This window comes from Adiantum capillus-veneris, chromosome 1, assembly GCF_014529385.1.
Source record: "Adiantum capillus-veneris isolate H3 chromosome 1, ASM1452938v2, whole genome shotgun sequence".
Lineage (NCBI taxonomy): Eukaryota > Viridiplantae > Streptophyta > Polypodiopsida > Polypodiales > Pteridaceae > Adiantum > Adiantum capillus-veneris.
The window spans coordinates 165,339,136-165,349,804 of NC_140931.1; positions in this window are offsets into that span (position 1 = coordinate 165,339,136).

The following is a 10,669-nucleotide window of genomic DNA, read 5'->3' on the forward strand; positions in this document are numbered from 1 at the left end:
CTCCCTCGACTTCAACACTCATACTCTCTAATTTTGGCCCCTGCAAGTTTCTCGCTTTGCCTTAGCCCTTGAATGGTCGACAAATACCAGGACTAGAGAGCGAGCGAGCGAGCGGAGGGTCTTCACAAACTGTTATACCTCTGTCGCTACTCTTCTCTTCTCGTTTCCTGGTTCGTCTGCAGTTTTCGAACGCTGGAAAGGAGGCCTAGAGACTTACTCTCAGAGCAAATGGGAGAAACTATAGCGAGGAGTTGTACGAAGCTCAACCTCTGAGCAACCTTGATGCCTCATGATCCTCTGTTCACCGGGGTGCTTGCATAATTTTGATTATGCCTCGAATCGATCCCCATATTGTCCGCGTAAATAAAGCTCTCATATGTGTGTGCATGTCACTGTGTGTCTCTATTTGAGAGAGAGAGAGAGAGAGAGAGAGAGAGAGAGAGAGAGAGAGAGAGAGAGAGAGAGAGAGAGAGAGAGAGAGAGAGAGAGAGAGAGAGAGAGAGAGAGAGAGAGAGAGAGGGAGGAGGTTTTTTAACATCGTAGGATCAATCCCAAGAGACCTATCGAGTGCCGAAATTTGCATAATTTGTTGCAATGGCACTTTCATAATTTGTGATGATGATAACGGCACTTGTCTTCTCCACCTTGCTAGTCAACATGTGTGTAGCTCACTGCAAAAGCTCGCTACTGGCCAGCCCTAAGTGCGATGAGAAACCCAATAATGGCAGCTACATCAATATCTGATTGTGCCAACCAATGTGCCGTTATGCTTGTCACATTGGTGCGATAAGGTTTCAAGCACCACCGTCATTAAGCATGCAAATTTGCTATGGTGCTAGCTTTTAGTATCTGATTGTGTCAACCAAAGTGCCTTTATGCATCCCACATTGGTGGGATACAGTAAATCGAGCGCCAAACGAGAGGGCTTCATTCCACACCTCCTCTCATCATGTGTTCTTTGCTCATACAATGTTCGAAAGCATGTCACATTGGTGTAGTAAGGTTTTGGGCACCAAATGGGGGATGAGGGGGATGCTCCTCCTATCTTGATCCTCATTAGGAATCCTTTGCGCTCTCATCCCGTACGCTATTATGCATACCGCGTAAACATGATGTGTGCTTATGTGGTGTGTTTCAAGCATAAAACAAGATAGCATCTAGATATCATATTTAATTGTCTTTTTGTAATTGCATCATTACAATCACTCAATTTGATAACATTGATGTGTGTCTATCTCTTGCAAAATAATTGCACAACTTAATTATATATTACATTTTACGTACCAAGCTATATTTATCTAAAGGTTATTCAAGAAGATGTGGTGAGAATGCATCAAATTCTTTGCCTATGCGGAGTGAGCATGTTAGTTTGATCACACAACGGGTTAGTTTGGTCGCAGAGACAGAGATTCAAGATGGAAAAGATAGTCAAGATATAGGTTTAGGGTCTCTGTATGAGTTAAAATAGGAGGAAACACCAATTAAAGCCTCATTTCAGATAGATCCCTTTGAAACAAGACTAGAAATGTGACCAAGTGTTGTTGATGGGGATGATAGCGCACTACATATGGAGAAAGGGGAGGATATATTGTCCAGAACTAGAGTTTTTGGTTTCCTCGAGTATCATCATGTCCCACTATGAAGGCTCATTCCACATGCGAGAGTTTGGGGCTTGAGATATGATGTAGTCAGTGCTTTAAAGTCTACATTTTCTAGTGAAGGATATATCAAAGGGTAGGGAGCATTCATTGTTTCTTTGAACACATGTCAAAGGAGAAACCACAAGTGACAGGTACCCTAAATAGTCTTTTGATATCACTGCTCTCTTTGCTCAATACAATAGTAGCTTATTTCTTTTTTTTAATTAAAAAGCCATTATGGAGGAGTGGGATTTACCATGAGTATCAAGAAGAGATTGTTGCGCACCCTTAGTTGGAGCTCCTTTCTCAAAAGATGCTCCTTTGGGAGGGGAATCGTAGAACTATGGCTTGGAAAGCAATCATCAAAGAAACGTACACAACTAACAAAAATTGATGCTACAAAGGTGCTAGAGATTTCTCTATTAACACGTTTGCAGCAAACACACACACACACACAAACACAAAAATTTTCGCTCGGTTTTTCTATTTGCTCGGTAAAGTTCACTCGGTGTATGGTAAGACTCGCTAAGGAGAACAATGCTTTCGAAAAGCTTATCTCTCAATCTGTGCTTACACTACCGGATCTCTCAAAACCATTTGAGGTCCAATGTGATGCTTGTGGTGATTGCCTTGGAGCTGTTTTGCTCCAAGAAGGACATGCCATAGGCTATGACAGTCGAAGGCTCGACCCTGTTGAGCAAGCTCTAGGCATATATGAAAAGGAACTCCTTGAAGTTCTACATGCCTTAGACTCATGGAAGCCCTATTTGTTGGGGACTTCTTTCATTCTGCGAACGGATCACCAAAGTCTTAAGTACTTCATGACGCAGACCAAGCTCTCCACCGACAAACAAATGAGGTGGGCAAATTTAGAGATGTGATTTCAGCCCTTGCATTAGGGAAGAAAGAAGAACCATTTACTTTACAAGATGGTTATCTTCTCTATGGCAATAGACTATGCGTTACTAACTCACTACGTGAGAAAGTAATGTATGAATCTCATGCTCCACCGTATGCGGGGCATAGAGGGATTCAGTCTACCTTAAAGGGAATTGAAACATATTTCTATTGGCCTACCATGAAAGTGAACATACAAGAGTATGTTTCTAAATGTGTGGTATGCCAAAAGACAAAATTTGATAGAGGGAAGCAACTTGGATTGCTTCAACCCTTGCCAATCCCTAATTCACCATGGGAGAGCATATCCATGGATTTTATCTTCGGATTGCCTAAGTCTATCCATAGGAATATGGGAATATGGACGATAGTAGACAGGTTCAGTAAACAAGCTCATTTTATACCTGTCAAAAAGACTATCAAAGCCCATCAAATGGCAACCCTCTTCATTTCACAAATTTTCAAGTACCATGGCTTGCCAATGTCCATAGTGTCGGATAGAGATCCTAGAATGACCAGTAATTTTTGGAAGGGTCTCTTTGAGAATTTAGGGACAAGGCTAAACTTCTCTTCGGCCTATCATCCACACACGGATGGCCAAAGTGAAATATCTAACCTAACCATTCTCGACCTACTAAAAGCCTATGTAACGGAATTAGATCAAAGATCCCAATGGGAGAAGTACTTACCCTTAGTGGAGTATGCTTACAATAACACTGTACATACTTCCACGGGAAAAGCACCTTTCGAGGTAATTGAGGGAAGATCAAAAAGTCCCTTGCTACTTAAGGTACATGGGAAGATCTTCGCTGCAGATGAGTATAGCCGAGACCTACAAGAATCTTTTCAAAAGATTAAGGATGCTATCTCTATCTCACAGCAAAGGCAAAAGGCTGCTGCTGACAAGCACAAAAGAGCCCAAGCCTTTAAAGAAAATGATTGGGTCTTATTAAAGTTTCCCAAGGCTCGATTAAGGCACACGACGGGCAAGAATCCTACGGGCCACCAAAAGTACTATGCTAAACTAGCAAAAAGGTACTATGGCCCCTTCCAGATTCTTAGGCCAATCAATGATATGGGCCATCAACTCAAGTTGCCCAATCATTGGCTCATACACAATGCTTTCCATGTGAGCCTATTAAAGCCTTACAAAGGAGAGCCACCTCAAGAACCAACTATTGAAGACCCACCAAAGATCAAGGACCAAGAGGAGGTGCTGCAGCCCGAGTCCATTCTCCGACATGAAGACAAGGTATTAAGAGGCGGTAAGACTATCCAATGATATCTTATTAGGTTTAAGAATTATCCTTTTGAAGATGCTAGATGGATGCAAGGCATACAATTAAAGGATAACCTAAACCTTGTCAATGCTTATAATGCTTCCCAAGAGTAAGCAAATGTACAAAATGCTAAAAATGAACAAAGTTTTTTTGTCTATAAGACTCTTTTTATTTATTGTGCACAAAAATGAAGTAGTATGCATTCTTAGATCAAGTTTGCGGAGACGACGTCTCCCAAACACCAAGTAGAGCTTGTCACTCTACTATGGAAGATTGATAGGACTAATGTGTAGACATGCTTGTGGCAGCCTCAGGATCTCAAGTGCCAAATGGACTAGTCATCCATTGTGGAATGATGTCGTAGGGTAACATAGGGATCCTCTACCCGCTAAGAAAAGGACTCATGAATATGCTTTATCTTCTCTACACCATAGTCGAGGACGACTATGATTTCAAGAGAGAGGTAATGTCATAATAATCAATATCTAATTCTCCTAAATGATTTTCTCATATTAAACTGATTATTTAATGTGGGGAAGTGCCAGGGGAGAAAAAGCTAGAATATTGGTTAAGCTACCAGACCGGCCACAGTAGGGATCCAAAGGAGGAAAAATAGGGATCCAAAGGGGGGGCCATCTGCAAAAGAGCCATGTGCAACAATGGGCTAAAAAGACCCTAAGGTTCAGCCCAATAAAACTTCCAAAATGCTAAGGTTCCAAAATTCAAAGGTTGTGTCCAAAGGTCAACCCTAGGGGAAATTGGATGCTTTGTTTGTGACCAAAAAGTCTTTTCAAATCCCTACATAGGAGGGGGCGAGCCTTGGGAGTAGGGGATGAGAGAGAAAGTCACACACACACACACACACACACACACACACACACACACACACACACACACAGGCTCCCTTTACACAAAGGGAATTAGGGACACATGTCAGCTCCCTAGCCCAGATGCCCACAAGGTGTGCCCAATTGCTATTGGATGGCCTTGGAGGTGGACCAATGAGAATTAGGGTAGAGTAAATCTACTTTAACTAATTTTAAAACACTTAATAAAAGAGCCAATGAAAATTAAGTCTCCTAGATGACTATTGGACAGTCTCCCAAGGGGTCCAATGAGCATACAACAGCCCAATGGCTTGCCTGATTCCTATTGGCCAGGAGGCAAAGGGGTCCAATGAGAGTTTAATTGAATATTTAATTAACCTAAAGTTCTCACAAAAGGGGAAAGGGGGACACGTGTCAGAAGGCTATCACTTATGCTGCTTAATAGTCATTGGCTTGACTTGGGGAGGGCCAATGAGGGTTGAGCAAGAGCAAATAGCAAGAGGGCTTGCCCAAGAGAGAGAGAGGGGGCTGATTTTTGCAAGGCATTATCACACACACACTCACACAATCTCATGTGTGAATAAAGAGAAGACTATCTCTTCCCAAGCTTTAATGGAGAGCTCATCACCTACTCCAAGCTTGTGAGATAGAAGCCTACATCGACACACTCTTGGCATGTGGATGCAAATCCAACCAAGAGCCAAGCTTCAATGCATGCTCATCTCCTCTACCATTCTAATTACTAAGCTAATCTATGCTAATATGAGTGATTATGTGAGGAGATGTACATATTTCTCGTAAGATACTCCTTCCTCTCAATCTACTCTCATACCCTGAGAGCTCTCACCATCTTCGAAGGTGTGTGAGGTCTTGGGTCTGAGAACGGGGATAATTAATGTTGTGTTTGCTAATTGTTTTGCTTAGTGCATGAAGCTTTCATCTTCATTGCACTAGCTAATCTTGAAGGAACACAAAGAATTGTATTGTACAATGTCTCTCTTGATGGGAGAAACCATAATACAAAGCCTTTTGGAGGGGGGACCGGCTCCATGTAAATCCGGTCCTCAACTGTTGTCAATTGCTTAATTTCTCTCTCTTTTGAAAGTATTGTTGATGCTATCTAACTAGGTGTTATGCTTTTTGTTGCTCTCTCCACCCAAGCACTCTTGTAATTCTCATTAGGAATCTATTCTAATGAAATGCCCACTATGTTCATGCTAATTTTCGCTACACACAAGTTATTAGGCCATTAAATGTTACAACGATCTCCACTACCAGGTGCAAGAATTCTTGTAGACATGAGATACACGCTGATGAGGTAAACATCTAAAAAAAAGCGCTAGTATTAGCTACAATATGTTATAACAACCAAAGTGGGTTCTTCCTTCAAAGTGACAAAAGATGAGAGAAACACATGGAGGGGTGAGGCCGGTACAACCTCCACCTCTTGTATTTTGACTCAAAGAAAGAAGGTATGAGATGGATGAAAAGATATTATGGCTCATTGTGAATAGAGGCTTATCAAGGTCAAAGCTTGTGTACAACCAATAGGAATTGCAAGAAGACACTCCTCAACCAGAGATAGATTGTCACAAAAGCCGTGACACCCACTTGGTCAAACAATGTCCTCAGACGGAGATCACTCAAGTAAATGTCTATTGTTTTGAATGTGGTGTCATTCAATTGATCCCCAACTATCCAAAAGACCCAAACCAAGTCATACAGATCACAATGAATGTCTCAAGAATCGTTCAACCACCTAGTAGCTTGGAGAACAAAAACGTCATACCAGCTCAAGTAGCTATGGGAGCACAAGCTCAAAAGGAAGCTGAAGAGCACCCAAAGACAAAGAAAATAGAAATTGATGCGAGTCCAAAGACAGGTGAACCAAAGACCGACTCACCTAGTCAAAAAACCAAGAGCAAACAGAATAGCTGGAAAGCTAGAAAGGCTAAGATGAAAGCACGTAGGGAACGAGAGCAAAAATCTCGAGCAGAGGAGCTTACCCAAGCTAAAGATAAGATAAGACAACATGAGGAAAGAGTTGCACCTTCTCTTACACACATGTCTCAACCTCAAGAAGAACCATCCACAAAGGAAAAACTAAGAAGTGCTAGTTTAGGAGGATCAATATTGGTCAAGAAGGTGAATGAGCCATTAGATACCCTCCTGAAAGCTTATGAAACACGGCTCAAAAACAACCAAACCCAAGAACAGAGGTGGATGACATATCCATATGTGGAACTAGAAAAGCAAAGGCTTGAAATGTGCCAAAACATGATTCGAATAGCCGAAGCTTTATTAGAACCACAAATTGGAAAACCTGAGGGTGTGATCTTTGTCCCACCTACATTAATAATCCAGCCAGACGAGAAACACAAAGAACTAGATTCCAGTCACTTGCACGGACCAAATCTCAAGGACCCCACATTTGAGCCAAGGATAGTGTTGAATACCACGGATAACTCTTCTGAGGGATTTCACATAGCTATATCTAAGAGTTGTAAAGACATAGATGGTCTTGACGAGTTGTGAAAACAAGTCAGAGAGGCCAATGAAGCTAGTGAGATAAGCAGATGAGTAAACCAAACAAGTGATGGAAGAGGAGTGTCTCTTTCCACCAATAGAGGAATTTGAGGTTCAATATCAAATGAATATAGAAGTGGAATAGTATTGGAGAGACAAAGGATCTGTACAGTCTATGAAAAATCAACCCCATTCGTTAAGAACACTACCGTCCTATACAAGAGAGCACGAGGCCAAGTCAGATGTTATTGGAGTCCCATCACAGAGACTATCTTCCAACAAGGTCATCGATTCAAAAGGACTGATAGACATTTTGTCAACACCAGTCACCTATACAATAACGTTAGAAAAGTCTCTCAAAATACGACCAAACATGTAGGCTACTATGGAAAAAATCCAAGAGAAATTTGGCATCAGAAAACCAATAACTTAAATCGAGGAAGGGATCAAAGAGCTTGAAATAGCTCAGCTAAACACTCTGCTAGTGCCACTAAATAAGGTAGGTGAGTACTACAAGGAAGAAGACGAGAACACCACTCTTGATGTGGAATTCCAAGGTGTAAAAACCATGGCAATACTTGACAGTGGAGCTAGTACTGTTGCCATCACTACAAAAGAGATCTGGAAAAAATGGAAAAAACCAGCAGTGAGGGCTACCAAGATGGAACTTCATCTTGCAGACGGACACACAAAAAGGCCCATATGACTGCTAGAAAAATTAGTTTCTACTTCTTGTGGAGTTGAATATGAGCATACCTTTGCTATTGTTCACATTGGCAAGAAGAACAACTATGATATCATTCTAGGAAGACCATTCATGCGACTATTGAAGGGTGAAAGCATGTTAACCTGTCGCGCTTTTTGTACTAGTTAGCAGTTTCAAGTTAGCACATCTTCAAAAAGTTGGGTGTCTGGTAAATTTTTTACAAATAATATCAAAATTTGTCGGAGGTTGTACATTTGGATTCCTTGTTTCAAGTGCTTTCTATTGATATATCATATGTCATAGATCTTGGAGATGTAGCTCAAGTTATTGTACTAGTTAGCATATGTCAAAATTGTGCTAGTTAGCATTGTCCGGGACATGAAAAAGCATGACAGGTTAACATGCTTTCACCGTGAAAATGGTCCAAGATTGGGGATATGACCATTCCACCTGAGAAATATGGAAACCACAACAATGATAAACTTGAAAGACCATATTTACAAGGATGTGATGAGAACCCTTGTAGAATATTTTGGTTCAGCTCTACTATAGCGGGATCAGATTTTCCAACATGGTTGGGTAAGCCTAAAGAACTGTGTATGTGTGGAGCTTTGCAATGCGGAAGCCTAAAGCGAGAAAAGTTTTTTTTAGAAACGAAAATTGAAGATAAGGATTATATCCTAGAACCCTTTCTTGAGGAAGATTTAGAGCCACTTAAATGGGAATACAAATTGGCTACTCTAGATGTGTGTGCTATTCAAGATGGTCCAAGATGAAGTTTTGTGACAAAGATGGCTATGATGTCGCTCCTTACTTTGCAATGAGTGCAATCCAAGAAAAAACGAGGACAAAGAAGAAAGCTCTATGACTCTGTCAAACACTTGGAGCTTCAAGAAAATAAAGATGATGGAAATCCAGACAACCCAGCAGGTGGCATAAAAGACAATTCAACTAATGCACGGTTTTATTATTGTCCAGATCAAAGACCCAGGAACCAGTTTCATTGCTACAAGAATAAAGTGCATCAAAAATGGATTCCAAAATTCTTGGTGGTGATGCAATCAAAACAAGAATCCTCATACATGGATCCTATATAGGAAGAAAAGACAGTCAAGAAGAAGACAGCCATGTGAATGGGCTAACAACGCTCTACTTAATTGGATAGACAAGTCCTCCTAGAAACAACAATCCAAGAGCCAACAATAGTAACTTTTCATAACCATCCAAACCACAAAGGGAAAGTTCTAGAATTCAACCTTGTGGAGGATAGCAGCAACAATGATGATTCTTATGACATTCCCAACCAGACACTCAAGTCATCACTATCACTAGCAGCTTTAGTAAAAATAAAAGAAGTCCAAAAGAGAACAACAAGTCATAGCCAAAAAGTTTGACAAATCTGGATACCAAAGAGCCAACTTGACCAAAAGTAGGTATGGATCAAGAAGATGAAGATCTCTAATGAAAAATCACAAGATCCAACACCAAAAGGAAAATAGTCAAAGCATGCAAGAACGGCTAAGAAAATCACAATGTCGCAAGCTTTATCGACTCAAATTTGGGTTCCAAAGAAGTTGATTCAAGCACAAAGAGGTCATGAATTTTTTTGGATTCCAAAATAGTTAGAGCATCAACTCCAGAAGTCTGAATCTTGTCCCCAACCAAGCATACAAGGGTTCAAGCAAAGACCATTGTTGACTTACGCAAAGGCAAGGTGGATCCCAAAGAAGTCTCTTCAAACACAAACAAAGCAAGGACAAGTATGGGTTTCCAAACAAGCAGCATCAACAAAAAAACCAGAAATCTAGAAGGAGATGGCTCCCAAAGGAAACCCATAAAACTATTGTCAGTACATCCGCCGCTTGAATTTTTTCAATTCCTCCTACGGTTACAGTACAGTTAGAAGCAAGCAAGTCGCTCACTTCAAGCTAGAAACCACTACTGAGTAACAATGCCAAACACAACAACCAACAACAAGGCTAAAATGGATTCCAAAGAAGCATCAAGCAGGTAAGTAAGCCTTTAAAAAATCTCTACAGCCTTCAATCAAGCAAGCGACACAAAATCTTTAAATACCATCACATTGCTTATAATAGGAAGCTTGGCTAGAAAATGCCAATAAGAAAATTCCTTATACCCACATTTTGCACAACATAAATTTTTCCATGCACTGATTGTGTATGCATAGTAGGGCTACATTACAAGGCTTGCATTGACACAATTTTTAATTGCCCAAGCACAACACATACCCTTGGCGATACCCTGTTGTCAAGGAGCACTTCAAATAGGAGAGAGGGAGGAATTCTAAATGCGGACCTAATATTATGAATATTAGAGGGCAATGTTTTGTAAGTTGTATTGATTTTTTTTGTTTGATTGTGATGATTTTTGGAAAAAACTCGGAGTATATGCCCTCATAGTAGCACTACAGGAGGAGTACGGAGACAAAAGCCATATATGAGCCTCTAGGGACATGTGTACAATGTACATAGCATTTAGAATTCTACTCAAATAATTTTGCTTCTTGTTGAGTTGAGTTTTGGTTTATTTTGTTATTTTGTAGATATTTGTTAATTGAGTCAATGTCGGTTAACAGGAGTTGCTAAAGACTGAAGACGTACGAATGCACATCAAAGATCAACATGAAAAAGCAGTAAAATTTGGAGTTACACATTTTCCCAAAATGGTCATGTATTGTAAATTCCCGATTTATTTCAAGCCATTGTTATATTTTTAATGTGTTACGGGCTCAATGGGAGTTCCAAGCTGTAAAGAACAGGTCAATTACTATGT